Below are 17,806 nucleotides of genomic sequence, written 5' to 3'. Positions count from 1 at the left end.
GTAATCAAGTAGGTGCAGCGCACAGGTAGGTAGACCAGCAGGGATAGCAACAAATACTCAGGAAGCAGTAGTATGTAGAACTGGACTCCTGGGGAACCCTGAAGAGTAGCGATGGTCTAGACGAGATGAAAGCAGCGAGGCGTAGATCCGTTGCAGACTGGCGAGTAGACACCGGCAGGAACACTGAGAAGCACGGAGAGCGGATCAGCTGCTGCAGACATGAGTAGAACTGAGGAGTAGCAGCCAGCAGCACTCTGCAGGTACACGGAGGTAGCGGATAGAAATCAGCAGGTGCAGTAACGATGAAACACGGGAGAGTAGAGCTAAGCTGGAACTGTTGAGCACGGAGAGCAGCAGATAGGAATCAGCTGGTGCAGTCTCGAAGAAACACAGGAGAGTTGAGGTGAGCTGAAGACTGTAGTGCACGGAGGCAGCGGATAGGAATCAGCTAAACAGTCACGATGAAACACAGGAGAGTTGAAGTGGTCTGAAGACTGTAGTGCACGGAGGCAGCGGATAGGAATCAGCTAAACAGTCACGATGAAACACAGGAGAGTTGAAGTGGTCTGAAGACTGTAGTGCACGGAGGCAGCGGATAGGAATCAGCTAAACAGTCACGATGAAACACAGGAGAGTTGAAGTGGTCTGAAGACTGTAGTGCACGGAGGCAGCGGATAGGAATCAGCTAAACAGTCACGATGAAACACAGGAGAGTTGAAGTGGTCTGGAAACCACAGGAGAGTTGAAGTGGTCTGGAAACCACAGGAATCAGCAGCGCTGAATACACGAGGAAACACAGGAACACCTTCAGAGGCTCATGGGGAATGAGACTCCAAGATCAGGCCACGAGGTATGGAACTCAGGTGCTTTAAATAGGGAGTGTTGCCTGATCAGCCAATTAACTAAAGGGACAGGTACTGAAGGTTGGAAAGGGCTGCGCATGCGCAGACCCTCAGGATGGTGGACGGCCACGGTTCCTAAATACACGGGAAGAAGCACTCACAGTCTGGTGAGTGACAGTACCCCCCCCTTTTAAAGGTGGGCACAGAACACCTGGAACAGGGCTTGTCCGGATTTTTGGAATAAAACTTCTTAAGAAGAGCTGGAGCGTTGAGATCTTCAGCTTTGATCCATGAACGCTCCTCAGGACCAAAGCCCTTCCAATGAACGAGGAAACGAAGAACTCCTCGCGAAATTTTTGCGTCCAATACATGAGTAATCTCGAAATCTTCCTCCTGATGAACTTGAACTGGCTGAGGTGCTGAAGGAGGAGCCGAGAAACGGTTGATGATGAGAGGTTTGAGCAAGGACACATGGAAGGCGTTGGAAATACGAAGGTTCTTAGGAAGTAGAAGTTTGAAACAAACTGGATTTATCACTTGAATGATCCTATATGGACCAATAAAACGGGGAGCGAATTTCATAGATGGGACCTTCAAACGAATATTTTTGGTAGATAACCAGACACGATCTCCAATTTTCAGTGGTGGAATAGCCCGCCTCTTCTTATCTGCGAAAGACTTATATTTGGCAGATGTCTTCTTTAAACAGGTTTTGACCTGAGACCAAATATTTTTGAAGGTCTGACAAACAGTCTCTACAGCAGGAACTTGGGTGGGAGGGAGGGCAGAAAATTCCGGAAAAGACGGATGGTGACCGTAAACCACAAAGAATGGAGTTTTGGAAGATGACTCATGGTACATGTTGTTATGAGCGAATTCAGCCCAAGGAAGCAATTCTACCCAGTTGTCTTGATTGGCTGAAGAGAACATCCTTATAAAGGTCTCGAGATCTTGATTGACCCGTTCAGTTTGTCCGTTTGATTGAGGATGGTAGGAAGATGAGAGTGCTAATCGTATGCCCAAGGTTTTACAAAGGGCCCGCCAGAATCTGGAAACGAATTGTACTCCTCTATCTGACACAATCTCAGACGGACATCCATGAATACGAAAGATTTCCTTGACGAAGTGTTCAGCCAGAGTAGACGAGGAAGGCAAACCAGACAAAGGGACAAAATGAGCCATCTTCGAAAATCTGTCTACCACTACCCAAATAGTATTACAATTTTTACTAGGCGGAAGATCAGTAACAAAGTCCATACTAATATGGGTCCAGGGCTTGGACGGAATGGGTAGTGGTTGAAGCAACCCCGCTGGAGTTCTGCGGGAGGATTTAAACTGAGAACACAATTCACAAGCAGCTACAAACTCCTTGACGTCTCTCCTCATTGAGGGCCACCAGTAACTTCGAGAGAGAATCTCAAAGGTCTTGCGTTCACCAGCATGTCCAGAAAAACGAGAAGAATGGAACCACGAAAGGATTTTCCTCCTAAGAGTAGGAGGCACAAGGGTCTTCCCAAATGGTAGCACTTTAGTGGAAGAAGCAGCCAGCGAGATACATTTGGGGTCTAGTATAGAGTGGTTGGGAACCTCTTCAACGTCAGAGGACGTCACAAAAGCTCGGGATAGAGCGTCAGCTTTCTTGTTCTTGGCAGCTGGTTTGAAGGTTATGATTAATTCGAAACGAGAAAAGAAAAGAGACCATCTTGCTTGACGAGGATTCAAGCATTGGGCAGACTGTAGGTATGACAAGTTCTTATGATCCGTGAAAATCGTCACAGGGTGACGAGCTCCTTCCAACAAGTATCTCCACTCCTCTAATGCTACTTTGATAGCCAGCAACTCCTTGTCCCCGATAGTGTAATTTTACTCCGCAGGCAGGAGACCCCGAGAGTAAAAGGCACAAGGATGGAATTTTTGTTGCTCCGATCGTTGGGAGAGAATGGCTCCTAAGCCAACATTAGAGGCATCTACTTCTAGGAAGAAGGGAAGTGTCACATCAGGCTGGCGAAGAATGGGAGCAGAGGAGAAGGACTCTTTAAGAAATTGAAAGGCTTGGAGAGCCTCGGATGACCATTGCTTAGTATTGGCCCCTTTACGAGTTAGGGCCACAATCGGAGATGCAATGGACGAGAAGTCTTGAATGAAGCGTCTATAGTAATTGGCAAAACCTAAAAAACGCTGGATAGCACGAAGAGTAGTTGGCTGGGGCCAATGTAATACAGCATTCACCTTTTCTGGATCCATTTGTAGGCCAACTCCGGAAACAATATACCCCAAAAATGGAATCTGGGGCAACTCGAATGAACATTTTTCTAGTTTGCAGAATAATGAATTTTTCCGGAGTCTGGAAAGGACCTCTGCCACATGTTGGTGATGAGAAGGCAGGTCCTGTGAAAAGATCAATATGTCGTCCAGGTAGACAACGACACATACATATAACAAGTCCCGAAAGATCTCATTAATGAAGCCCTGGAAAACAGCGGGGGGATTACACAACCCGAAAGGCATTACTAGATATTCATAATGCCCATCTCTGGTGTTGAACGCTGTCTTCCATTCGTCACCGGACCGGATTCTAATTAAATTATAGGCACCACGAAGATCAAACTTGGTAAAGATCCGAGCTCCCTTGATGCGATCAAATAACTCAGTGATCAACGGAATGGGATACCGATTTTTAATAGTAATGGCATTGAGTCCACGAAAATCTATGCAGGGGCGTAGTGATCCATCCTTCTTTTTTACGAAGAAGAACCCGGCTCCAGCGGGAGAGGTGGAAGGTCGAATAAACCCTCGCTGGAGATTCTCTTGGATGTAATCAGATGTAGCTTGAGTTTCAGGTAACGAAAGTGGATACACCCGACCCCTAGGAGGAGTCTTGCCAGGTAGAAGATCGATCGGACAATCCCATGAACGATGAGGAGGAAGACGTTCAGACTGAGCTTTATCAAAAACATCGGCAAATGAAGCATACTGAGGAGGAAGTCCCGGTGAGGAAGATGAGATGGAAGATTGCTGTATTTTAAGAGGAATGACTTGAGAAAGACAACGATGATGACATTCAGCTCCCCAAGACGTAACTTGAGGAGTGCGCCAGTCAATCTGGGGAGAATGACATTGAAGCCATGGAAGGCCTAAGACAATCGGACTTGTCGTAACAGGAAGAATTAAAAACGAAATCTCTTCATGGTGTAGCACACCAATCTGAAGCGTTACTGGAGACGTACTCTGGGTGATGAGACCATTGATGAGACGTGATCCATCTATAGCAGTCACAGTAATCGGTGTTTTCAAAGTAATCACTGGTAGGGACCATTGATTCACTAGGGATTTAGAAATGAAATTTCCTGCTGCTCCAGAATCAATCAGTGCTTGAGACTCAAAGGATTTGGTAGCAAAGGAAATCGTAACATCAAAAGCGCAGACTTTTAATTTCGTAGAAGATGGAGAGGACTCCAGGGACCCTAACTTCACCTCTCCAGAACTAGTTAGGGCCTGGCATTTCCCGATTTCTTAGGGCAAGAACTGAGCGTATGTGTGGAATCAGCACAATAGATACAAAGTCTATTTTTTACTCTTCGGTTCCTCTCCTCTGAAGTTAATTTAGAACGTCCTATCTCCATGGGGATCACAGGAGATGAAGCTGGACGGAATTGAGGGGTTGAGCGAAGAGGTGCTTTAACTGAAGTTGTTTTCTCAGATTCCCTTTCACGAAACCTCATGTCTATACGATGGCAAAGAGAAATCAAATCTTCTAATGACGTAGGAAGCTCTTGGGTAGTCAGTGCATCTTTAATTTTATCGGAGAGCCCCTGCCAGAAGGCGGCAATTAATGCTTCAGTGTTCCACTGAAGTTCAGAGGCTAATATCCTAAATTGAATGACGTACTGGCCTACCGTACGAGAACCCTGACGTAAACGGAGAATGCTGGAAGCAGCGGAGGTCACACGACCTGGTTCATCGAATACACTTCGGAACATAGAAATGAATTTGGCACTATCTTGTAATACAGGATCGTTTCTCTCCCACAGAGGGGAAGCCCAAGCCAGAGCTTGTCCAGAAAACAATGAAATAAGATAGGCCACTATGGAACGATGGGTAGAAAAATTTTGAGGTTGGAGCTCAAAATGAACTGAGCATTGGTTGAGAAAACCCCTACAAGTTTTGGGGTCTCCATCGTATTTTGACGGAGTAGGCAGGTGAAGCGTGGAAGCCGTAGACACCTGGGATGGCACTGGGGAAACGGAGGAAAGCACAGGAGCTTCAACATTAGCTGTAACGGTCTGTCCAGATGTTCCTTGGGAGGCTAACGACTGGTAACATTGAAGTAACAGCTGTTGGCGAGCATCCTGTTGCTCCACACGGGTGACCAGATGCTGCAGCATCTCTTTGGCTGTAGGTTCTGTATCTGGGTCTGTCATGGCCTGATCTTACTGTCACGGGCACTAGGAGTCTTTACCCAGGGATCACCAGGTGATGGGCTTACCAGAGCAGTATAGATGGTAATATGGTACTCTGGTAGCGGGGTGATTACGGAACAGGAGACAGCAGATGATAGAGATGCTCGTGAAAGTCTATGACTAGCAGCACTGGTAATATATATGTAGTAGTACACGAGGAACTGAATGGACAAAGGAAACGTGACTGTAGTCAGTGGTCTGCGGTAGCAAGTTGTACCACTGCTATAGTGAGGAGGAATGTCCAACAGCAACGAGGAGGTGATGAGAGTCAGCGGTCTGCGTTTAGCAAGTTGTACCGCTGTCTAGGTGAAGGAATGGAATCCAGGTGGAGGTATCCGGGGAGTCAGTGGTCTGCGTTAGCAAGTTGTACCACTGAATATATATGTGAGGAGGAGCACGGGGAGAGACTGCAATACAGAGGATACACGGGCACCCTGAACTTGATCCACAATGACATGCACAATATAGTAATGACTGAACAGCACTGCACAATAATACAAAGTCACAGGAACTATCCGGGCAAAAGATAACACAGTCAATGATGGCAATAGTCTCAGCGGATAGTAAGCTCCAGAGGAGAACAACTCAGTCCAGCAAGATATGCAATACACCAGCACAGTCAATGAGAAGTATGCATACCGTGGTTCAGGAGCAGGCTGTCAGGCAGGAGTGAAGAGGTACCTGAACGGCTGGAGACCGGCAGGATACGAAGTCCCTGGAGGGTGAAGCGGTAATCAAGTAGGTGCAGCGCACAGGTAGGTAGACCAGCAGGGATAGCAACAAATACTCAGGAAGCAGTAGTATGTAGAACTGGACTCCTGGGGAACCCTGAAGAGTAGCGATGGTCTAGACGAGATGAAAGCAGCGAGGCGTAGATCCGTTGCAGACTGGCGAGTAGACACCGGCAGGAACACTGAGAAGCACGGAGAGCGGATCAGCTGCTGCAGACACGAGTAGAACTGAGGAGTAGCAGCCAGCAGCACTCTGCAGGTACACGGAGGTAGCGGATAGAAATCAGCAGGTGCAGTAACGATGATACACGGGAGAGTAGAGCTGAGCTGGAACTGTTGAGCATGGAGAGCAGCAGATAGGAATCAGCTGGTGCAGTCTCGAAGAAACACAGGAGAGTTGAGGTGAGCTGAACACTGTAGTGCACGGAGGCAGCGGATAGGAATCAGCTAAACAGTCACGATGAAACACAGGAGAGTTGAAGTGGTCTGAAGACTGTAGTGCACGGAGGCAGCGGATAGGAATCAGCTAAACAGTCACGATGAAACACAGGAGAGTTGAAGTGGTCTGAAGACTGTAGTGCACGGAGGCAGCGGATAGGAATCAGCTAAACAGTCACGATGAAACACAGGAGAGTTGAAGTGGTCTGAAGACTGTAGTGCACGGAGGCAGCGGATAGGAATCAGCTAAACAGTCACGATGAAACACAGGAGAGTTGAAGTGGTCTGAAGACTGTAGTGCACGGAGGCAGCGGATAGGAATCAGCTAAACAGTCACGATAAAACACAGGAGAGTTGAAGTGGTCTGGAAACCACAGGAGAGTTGAAGTGGTCTGGAAACCACAGGAATCAGCAGCGCTGAATACACGAGGAAACACAGGAACACCTTCAGAGGCTCATGGGGAATGAGACTCCAAGATCAGGCAACGAGGTATGGAACTCAGGTGCTTTAAATAGGGAGTGTTGCCTGATCAGCCAATTAACTAAAGGGACAGGTACTGAAGGTTTGAAAGGGCTGCACATGCGCAGACCCTCAGGATGGTGGACGGCCACGGTTCCTAAATACACGAGAAGAAGCACTCACAGTCTGGTGAGTGACACCTACCAATCTTTGCACAAGCAAAGATTAAATTTTGTTTCTCTGCTGGTAGTTCAAAGAGACTTGTTTTGTTTGCCTGTTAATTGACTTTGTCCCTCACAATTCTATATTCACTAAGCCATTGACCTGTGTTGTCCCTCGTGTACTATCCTCTCAGGACTAAGCGTCATGGTCGGTCAAGGTGTGTCTCCGATAACTAACCCAGCTACGTGTTCCTCTCCTGAGAGCACCAGCATCTGTTATCCACAAAACTATACAGGTGCTGAATTGTAATTATTCCAGCCACTGGTAGATGATTTCATTCAGCACCATCCACACACCACAAAGAGCCCAATCATCCTGGTTTACTCCTGGATTTAAACATAGAATCCAGTATTCGATTGTGAGCCTAAAAATATACAAGAGTGGGATGGGTCATGCCAGACAACTTTTGTACATTCTTCAGGCCAACAGTCCAGCATTCAATGGCTTTTTGTGGGAAGATCTCAGCCAGCAGTAACACAGCACAACTCACTAGATTCCAGCAGTCTGTCTCTTGGCTTCTACCCATTTCCTCCAAGAACCTCCTGGAGCCTCCAAGTACATTCTGATACCAAAATGCCTGTTTTTCAAGTGCTTTTGCAACCTGTTTCAGTGCTAACTCCGCATGCTTCTAGTACAGTCTGGGGCTCTAGTGAGCAACCTGGTGCTGTAGTTTGCAGTTTGTCCAGCCCAAAATGGCCATCGCAATTTGCATTGAACTTCCCTGAGGCACTCTGGGAGATGTAGTTTTCTAAATAAGTGCATGCAGTAATATATCTGTGATTTGCAGGGTATCACATCTGCATCACTTATGGGGGTTTCTCACTCACATCAAGCCTCTGCATCACTCATGTGGGTGATTCACTTACACCAAGCATCTGCATGACTCTTGTGGTGGCTCACTATTCTCAAGCCTCTGCATCACTCATGTGGGTGGCCATGTTGAAGACAGACCCAGTTGCTTGAAACTATAGCAGCTGAAGTATCATTCCTTCTACGATTAAAGAGATAATACCTCACACATATTTTATTTATTGCACCATGAACAAAATAATTTTGCTAGTTACTCTAAATATTACTAGTTTTGACTCAAATGTATAAATTTCAGAGGGGCTTTTATTTCAGGGTATGTACATTTTTTTTAATATAATTTTGCTATTTTTATATTTTTCCACACATGTAACAAATATTCACGATTACTAATGTACTTAGAATTTTTAAAAAATAAGGTTATTCAAACTTATAAGAAAAAAAAGGCTAATAGGAAGTTTTGGGAACTCACTCCTAAGGCCGAACAGAGGAATTAAGATTGCATCTCCAATACACAAAAACTGTTATTTCAGGAGTTATTTACATGTTGATGAGATTCCTCTGTACATGCAGTTGACAAGACCTTGATCTCAATCCATCAATTTACTGGCAGCCAATATAAACCCTGCAGCGTCGTTCTGGCTGGCCCATTCCAACTAATCCTCATTCACAGTATGAGCTATCCAAGCAGCCAGCTTAAAATGGGTTTTCAAAAGAGGTTCTCTCTCTGTACAGATCATTTCCATAAAGTAGTCTAGCAGACGTCTTCCCAACAATGACCACATAATGCTTGACAGAAAAGGTTGCAATAGACTGGAAAAATGCTCAAGTGACCACTCAGACAGGAAGAGACAGAGGGTTTCATGTCAAATGGGAAGAGACAGAGGGCTCCATGTCTGACAGGAACTGACAGAGGGTTCCATGGTAGATAAAAGCCATATGGTCAATGTTTTTGTTCATTTTCCATGTCACAATAAATTGCATGCCTTAATTACACTTTGCCTATTATTATTATTATTTATTTATAGGGCGCCACTAGGTATCCGTAGCGCCGTACAGGGACAGACAGAAATACGGTACAGGGTGAGACATCACGGAACAGTTAACAAAAAGCACAGTAACTCGGAAGCTCAAAGTGCAGCTAGATGGCAGGCGAGAGCCCCAGCGGGGCCTACATTTAATATTTGGCCCATGCTTAGACATTGAATATAAAATTTGGCAGTTGCAGGTGGTTGAAACAGCTTGTCAAAACACCACGTGGACAACCTCCACTTCTAACAGTTTACATGCAAACTCAAGGCAGCAGCTCCCTGGAAGATAAAAGGAACAGTAGCGGGCGAGATTTGACCAAGGGCCGTACGACCTCTGTGTTTTTTTCTACTTGGGATTAGGTAGGTTGTTTCCCTAGTGCATTTAGTGCTACTCGTTCAGAAGAGATAGGAGCCTTTCTAATGCAGCAATGCTCTGTTGAGACACCAAGCATCCATATTATTTGTGTGCCACTCACTGACACATTGGTTGTCCTTGGCTCAGTAACACAAAGAAAAAAAGGAAAAGCGGAGGAGGAACATAAGGACAGAGATGCTAGAAGTGAGGAAGACAACAGACATGGAGGAGCACAGCAAACATGAGGTCACAGACAAGGCAAAACAAATAAAATGGAAGAGAGGGAAGAAAAAACAAGGGGGTACATGTAGTAGGGGCCAAACCTAAGATAATAGAGGTCATCCAATAGTGGGTAGACAAGAAACAAGGTGCGAGCGATGTTTTCAGATAAGAAAGTTATGATAGGGGCCTAGCTTAGATTTTGTACATGGATCCATTCCCCCTTGTTCCTCCATCTACTTATCTAATATATATAAGCCTAGCGGCGTGTGTTAGTGTGTGTGTGTGTGTGTGTGTGGAAAAAACTATTTTCTCAGAAAGGGCTCATCCAATTGACCTGAAATTTGGTATACTGACATTATTTGACAAAAAAATTATAATAGTGAAGTCAGTTAACTTCCATCATCTCCCCTTCCCTCCGTGGGAGGGGTAGTGAAGGCTAAATTTACGAGTTGAGGGCTCAAACACTTGACCGTGTGGGTATTTATTTACCAGAGCCTGTGTTTGGTCATGGACAATTGTATGTCGCATTTTCACGAGTATGGAGAAGCAGTGATGTGAAAGTGCAGGTTATGAATACTGCCCTTCAAGGAAGACTGATTGAGCACAGCGATAAGTTGTTTAACAGAAACGTTGTGTATCGAGAGGTTTTAGAACAGTAAGACTATGGAGATGAAGGATGTGGTGATGAAGATGAAGGATGAGGTGATGGAGAAGAATGATGAGGTGGTGACATATGGACAAAACCACGTTAAAAAAGGGCGCATGCGTCGGGAAGTAACGCTCTTCCCCTGAGGAGGCCTGGCCTAGCCCCAAATGCTTGACAAGAACCTTTTTAACACCTTAAGTAGCTTGATTTGACTATAATGCATGAGTATCATGCACGGGTTAACTTGTGTATATATATATATATATATATATATATATATACAGCTCTTCCTAAATTCCTAAAGCTCTTCCGAATTTAGAAACCAAGAGCTTCTCGACCCATGCTGAATGCCTGTGGTCTGCCACACTGAAGTGAAAGGATGGAAAATCAGCATGAAATACACTTGTACAATACAAACTTTATGTTCTTTTGTTGAGCAAAACAAAGCCAGTCACTCATAAGTTTTAGCTGAAAAGTTATTGATTTGTAATATATTTGTAAAATATTGTACAATTCTCTTTATTTTTTTCATTATCATTATATATTGGAGTTGACCAATCATACTGATAAAACATTTTCTCACATCACAAAATATGTATAGAATAAAAAAATTGGAAATTTGACCCTGCCTAAAAAACAGGGAAAACTGAACGAGTTTGATAACACTCTAACCAGCCTGTCCCTCGTTTCTCACACAATGTGGATTATAGCATGTACATTTTATAGTCCTTGCTTTTGTTCCTCAGCTCATTTGATTACAACTGCAGTGTCTAATTACATGTGGATAAGGGGACATTGTAGCTCATTGTAAATATGTATATTGTTTATTGTATATTGTTGATATGGCAGCGTAGTTGTTATTCATTGTACTTAAAGTGAAGCCAGGTGGATTATGGGTAGGGATCAGATTGCAAGATAATGGTTAGGGGAGGCTAATTAGTATCCATTGTTCTCACAAGACTACTCCAGACATTTGCTCTACAATCTAGCAGGGGAGTTTCTGTGAAAAAACAGCTCATCTAAACTCCCCTCTCCAACCCCCTAGTCCAGGACTCACCTATGTTTAACAAGGAGAGACCCAGGGGTTTGCCCAGGGAGGGGAAGACACTGTGGAAATTTGACCCTAGATATAAGGAGCCACTCCAGGAAGGGAGGGGATGTTCATTCTGGGAATTAATGGCTGAAAGCTGCAGGGTGGCTGGTGGCTCTACCAGTGAAATACATCGGCAGATCCATGGGTTTTTTCAAGTCTGGACAGACAGGTGACGGCTTGATTGACTAATAAGAACTTTAGAAGGTACTGTGTAGGCTCCCCTGGCCTAGGAAGGCACCCGTGGGTGGCCAGCCAGAGTGAAATGGGTAGAATTAGGCCAAAAAACCCGGTATCTTCACAAAAACTAAATAGAAATTCAATATTTTTTAAATAAAGAACTAAAGCAAAAATGGTTGGTTAAAAATGTGTTAGACTGCCAGAGCCACCAATGTAGTTAAGATATTTTAAGTAACTCTCTGATACTTTAAACGACCTTGAAGCTAATTTTAAAGGGACAGAGTTATTCATTTTCATGTTTTTAAAAAATAGGTTACCATCAGAAGAGGTTTTTGAGTCGTATGTTACACAGTATTTCTGCATTTTATTTATCTTATGATACATGCAACTCAAAATAAATGTTAGGCCTCAATTTTACTCCTATGCTCCGGCCCTCTTTATGCTGGTGCATTGTGCTCCTACTAGAGCAGTCAGGTTTCACTATATGATATTCCTGGTTCCATTCACTCGTCTAGCTGGGCCCTAACCAGAAAGAGGTAATTGCTACCATGCAATTAACTGATAAAATGACTAGGCCTTCTGTGAATTAGCAGTGGGTGAAGTATGCAAATTTTATGACAGGTGGCCTTTAAGTCCTAGACCAGTGATAGGCAACTCGATACATCTCAGGAGTAGCATGGTGCGGCCCTGTAACCTCCAAAAGGGACGCACATTACTGTTGATCTCTGTAATTAATTAAAATAATACATTTAATCAAAGAAAGAGACACTGTTCTGCAATGACATATCAGCATACGATTTATATAATGTTACACACTGTAACAAACAAATCTCTCTATGAAGCAGGAAGGATCTAGGGCGGCCCATGGCCTTAGGGCAGCTGTTGCCCATCACTGTCGTAGACCATTAAATTAGCCAAGCTAGGGAACTCATCCCCTGAAGTTGCACCAGGAGTCTTATGTGAGGCCAATAAACTCACTATATGGGTCCAATGTATTAGTATAGCCTTGGTGGCAAGAAAATGGACTGCTACGGAAATCTCCCTCGAACTCCAAATTCCTACTTTGCTTACTCAGCATTAGCGTTGCCCTGACCCAGCCCTTCGTACACAAATAGAGTCGCTGAAAGGTAAACTAAACAATCTGCTTTCAGGTAAAGCGGCTGCCCTCATGAAGATGCTCCAACCACGTTTTTTTGACAAGGTAGGTAATGTAGATTTGGTGTTGGACAGAAAATTACAGGGGCCTGGGTCTCATTGACACAATCCAAAATCACTTCCGGGTTCTGTCACTTATGATCCCGTGGCAATTGTCCAAAAGTTTTGGGAATTTTATTTCTCCCTTTACTACCTCCCTGGACCCTAACCATCTGAGGACCCCTTTATATGCACCTTAGAGGATTATCTTGCCACCACTCCCTTTCTTAAATTAGCCAGGTTATACTAACACCCATTTCCAGTTTAGAACACATTAAGTTGCACCCTGGTAAGTATTAAACTATGTTATTACATTGGTGGGCTGAAGCTGCTGCATACCACGATGGGAGCTTGGGTCCAATATTACGCTCCTCTGTTCCTCAGGTCCTCCCTTGTAAGGGCCAAATTTCATCTGGGCTCCCCCTGTATGCAAAATTCAAACATAATTTTTTATCGCTGTCAGTAATCCTTTGTTATATTAGGCAAAGAGGGCTAAAGATTCCTACCAATGGCAAAAACACTTGTTTTTGTCGGTGATAAGGCTTTTTGCCTTTTGATAGATATGTGCCCAAACTATTAACCACGCACGCACTAGGGTATATTTATGTCAGCAGTCCATTAAACTATCAGTATGCTCTTAGACTGTGACCCAAAGGAAACCCTCAAACATTGAGAGAACATCCAAACCCCACACTGAATAATGAATTGAACCCAGGGCCTCGGCATTGTGAGGTGGCAATGCTAACCACTGCGCCACCATACTGCCCATATACTGCAATGTGTGTAAATAGTCTTATCATCAGATGGGGGAATATGAATTTTGTGGTTATCTAATTTATTCTTCTGTTAGAGACCATTTGTTTTGACAAAATACAACTTGACAAATAAACTTTCTAAATGCAAATAATTAAATCACTTAAGTTGTGTTAAATGCCACCTTCCGTATTAGACAGATTTTGTCAAAAATGCCTTAGAGAGTAGCTTTCATTTGCCGTAAAAAAACAGCATCATAATAAATCAGATGCCGCTCTCTATAAGTTTGATTTGGAAAGTGGGATTCCCTATGAAGTAATAAGAGAATATCTAAAAGAGACTACAAAGGCCATCCAAGTACAATTAGAACATTCCCACAAAATCCCTGCTATTGCTTTTCCTCAAAATCCTGCATAAGGGTAAGAGGAACATTAGTGTTGTTTACACTTTGCTGGAATACTGTTGACTAGGAGACTTAGTGAGGAGACACCGGACACTTCCCATTGTCTGTGCCAATCTTCAAGCAGACACGCAAATGAGTCGTTTGTGTTTCCTCTAGGCTGTTAATAAATATTTACACATTCCACTGTCAATTAACATGACCTTCGCTTGGGAACTCGGCACTTGTAATTTTGTAAGTCACATTATATATCCGCTTCGAAAAGCATGGAGGATACTAAATTATGTAGCGTGTGCGCTTGTGGTGGAGACATTGGCCCCCAAAGTGAACATTTAGGTTTAAAGCCCCAGCGACAGGTCAAATTGCGCACTGCCTTATTATTATAAAGTGGAGAACTACTGATTCAAATATTACTCAATGACCTTTGTGAATAAACACTTGTATGACAGTTTAACCTTACTTACGAGCAGCCGTATTAGCAGAATAGATATCATTATTATAATTTCGATGATAATTTGGCAATTTGCAATTAGCGGCACTGTTTTTCAGTGACTGAAATATTTCATTTACCATTGCCAATTAAGCACAATATCCGGTCTCTCTAATGCTAATTAATGTAACTATGCAGAGAAATAAAAGTGACTGTGCAGAATTATTCTCACATTTAGAGTGTTTGAAAAGTGTTTGGATCCATTTAAGCTAACGTATTATTCTTTATCACTTGATTGATTTTTTTTTTTTATACTGTTGTGTTCGTGATATTTGAAGAAATGTGTTATTCACCACTTAATAAAAGACACAATGGTTTTCTCAGTGAACTTGTAGGGCATGAGTCATTAAGGCATGCAAACTGAGCGGATTGTGCGTTTGTTTTAAACGGCACGTAAGTTGGCTCTACGCACTCCTGAAGTTAACAAGGAGGAATGGATACGTGTGGTGATGACTGCGGGTGTAGGATTACTCTGCTGTACTGGACCAGACACTGCAGGATACGTACAATACCTATGTGAAATATAACTGGGGTCATGAGTTCAATTCCCGACCATGGCCTTTTCTGTGAGGAGTTTGTATGTTCTCCCCGTGTTTGCATGGGTTTCTTCCGGGTGCTCCGGTTTCCTCCCACACTCCAAAAACCTACTGGTAGGTTAATTGGCTGCTAACAAAAATTGACCCTAGTCTGTGTGTGTGTGTGTTAGAGAATTTAGACTGTAAGCTCCAATGGGGCAGGGACTCATGTGAATGAGTTCTCTGTACAGTACTGCGTAATTAGTGGTGCTATATAAATAAATGGTAATAATAATAATAATAAAGACGCACAGAAGAAAAAGAAAATAAGCAATTATGGTTACTTGACAATAGTGATTTATGATTATAAATGGAAATTTAAAAACAATTGTTTTATTTTACATTTTTTCCCCTTGGAAAAACACTTATTAGTCTGTCCTTAATGTCTACTGTACATAAAATACATTTTTACAGTTGCCTCTGATTGCAAACACGTTTTCACATATATACTCAGCCATCAGCACTAGTATTCGTCACTTAAAATAGTCCCCCAGTTGGAGCAAGAGATATGGCAGAAAACCAGCGTACTTCCGTGTGCGTTTGAGTTTGACTTGGACGTGGCTGCGTTCTGTTGCTTGTTGCCCGGTGCTGTAGTACTTTGTAGTTATCTAACCTTGTTTTATATTTTAAAATTATATATACATGTTTTTTTCTATATAATTTTGTTTGTGCTAAAATTAAAAGATACATAGCATCCAAAAACATGTTTTGTAGGTGGTGAACCCCCCCCCCCCCCCCCCTCCATAGTTTAAGCCTTGTTTAAATACCTTTACTGTCCATCTGCCTTATATACAGATGGATATTCTAACAAGCGGAGCCAATCTAAGGTCATCTGGGGCCATAGATATGGTAACAAAGACTCTTTTCAGGATTACGGGTGTAGACTGGAGATTCCCTCAAGAAGGGACTTTCCTGTAATGTTTTACAGTTATTAAATTAAGTCATAATGGAGTGCTTTGTCCTCTAATCTATTGAAGTGCTAACCTCTTCTCTTTATAAATATGCAGTATAAATAAATTATATCAAATATAAGATAAAGACAGCTCAATTTGATGGTGAATCGTGAGGAACATGGATTAGATGATGTTTGCACGGAACTCTGAGCAAAACACGTCTTCGCCTGGGGGTCACTTTGGATAAAATGGTGTATTTTTTTTTATTGTCATATTTGAGCATTTGTTACAGGAAAACAAGTCAGCAACTCTGAATTGTCTGCAAATATCAACTGGGGCTGTAGACCAAGTATAGTACCAAGTAGAATAGCTCAAGAACTGGTACCCTGGACATCCTGAGCCTTTATTGCATTGAAAAATTCTCTTATACAAGTAAAGTGGTGCAAAAAACAGAGGTCACGATGCCGGGGGTCGTCGTTGTGGCCTCCATTACCCTTTTCTTAGTTTCCACCTTTCCCTTATCGTATTGCCTGTCCACAACCCGTTGTTACACACCCAACTATATTTGGGTTTTGTGTGCTTTTTCTTACCATTTCCAGATATCAGCAAGCAATAGATGTTTCCTCTCATCTACTATTGTAGATTGTTGTGTTCACCTGGTGGCTTGTTTATCAATTTGCTTACCTACTTTAATAATAACTACCACAGCCGTAACTTAAAATTTTAGCGCCTGGTGTGAGAAACAAAAATGCCACCCACCTAGCCCTCAATTTTAACCAAATGGTCCTAAAATATTCATAAACTGTGCCCCCCTTAGGCATTGCACCCTGAGAGATCGCCCTTGTTGCACAGCCCTAGTTATAGCCCTGATTACTACTGCTCTGGTCTTCAGGATACTTACCAACTTTTTGTAGTTGGCGTCCGGGAGCTTCCCGGCGGGGGGCGGGGTTCTGAAAATCGCGTCATTTTGGACCCATCCTCTGTGACGTAATGACGCAAACGCGTCATTTTACAGTGAAGACGAGGCCAAATGGCGCGATTCACGGAGAATCGCGCCATTTTGGACCTAATTCTGCCCACTTCACAAGGAAGTGGGCGGATGCTGGAGATTGCCATACTCTCCCGGGAGTCCGTGAGACTCAACTGAAATGTGGGAGTCTCCCGGACATTCCGGAAGAGTTGGCAAGTATGGTCTTCAGTGATTCATATTGTTTTTTGTATTGTCTATGAAAACATAAATAAAATTCTTAAAAACAAAAACAGGTCAGTTGGATCATCCTTCGTGACTACAGTCACTGTAACGGGCGGTATAGAATGCACACATCATACCTTTATTGTGGAAAAAAATAATCTCTTACAAAAATCTAGTATGATGTAGTTTCTGATTTTCTATTGGGATAAGAAATTCATAGAGAGATGTGAACTGTTATTTTTACTGCCATTTGAAAATGATGATTTCTTGCCATTTTACACTGTAATATGCATTGCTGCGTTCACTTCAGCATTCAATGATTTTCCATTTATACATTGATACAGAAATCTTAGGCCGTCTTCACACACAGCAATGAATAGAAAAATCAAACGGCGACACAACAATAAAGTTTATGAGGTGAGGAAATGTCTATACCACAGGAATTCGCGTGCTTGTACGTCTCTGGGGGGCTATTTATGTGTTTGTGGGGGTTTTATGAGGTACAATACAACCCTATGGAAATGCCTGCCCCCCACTGATTTTTCATAGGCTGCTCCTTGTTTAATTAGTAAGAAGTGTTGGGTCAAATTTTGGGTAGGTTTGTCTTAGTTAAAAATAGTTTCAACTTGTAGCCTAGAAATGGCATAATGAGGACCTAAACACAGGGTCCTGAACACACTGAGCTTGCATGGCGACATTCTGGGAGACTTTTCACCAAGTACAGTTGTATTGAAAACTATGGATTAAACATGTACCTAGTGGAGTATTTTTTTTATGAAACATTGAAAATGCAATAAAGTAAGTTTATTTCAAATGTACCAGTTA

At 43.1% G+C, this 17,806-nt stretch overlaps 1 long non-coding RNA gene across 1 annotated transcript in view; it reads left to right on the top strand.

Moving 5' to 3' along the window:
- LOC142143463 (uncharacterized) overlaps positions 1-17,398 on the top strand; it is a 231,516-nt gene extending 214,118 nt beyond the window's left edge. The window contains exon 5 of the long non-coding RNA XR_012689531.1: positions 17,326-17,398. This is a non-coding gene — a long non-coding RNA (uncharacterized LOC142143463). The remainder of the gene's footprint in view (positions 1-17,325) is intronic.
- Positions 17,399-17,806: the final 408 nt, after the last annotated feature.

The sequence above is a fragment of the Mixophyes fleayi genome, chromosome 3 (genome assembly GCF_038048845.1).
Source record: "Mixophyes fleayi isolate aMixFle1 chromosome 3, aMixFle1.hap1, whole genome shotgun sequence".
NCBI lineage: Eukaryota > Metazoa > Chordata > Amphibia > Anura > Limnodynastidae > Mixophyes > Mixophyes fleayi.
This window is presented reverse-complemented; position numbering and strand designations above follow the sequence as displayed.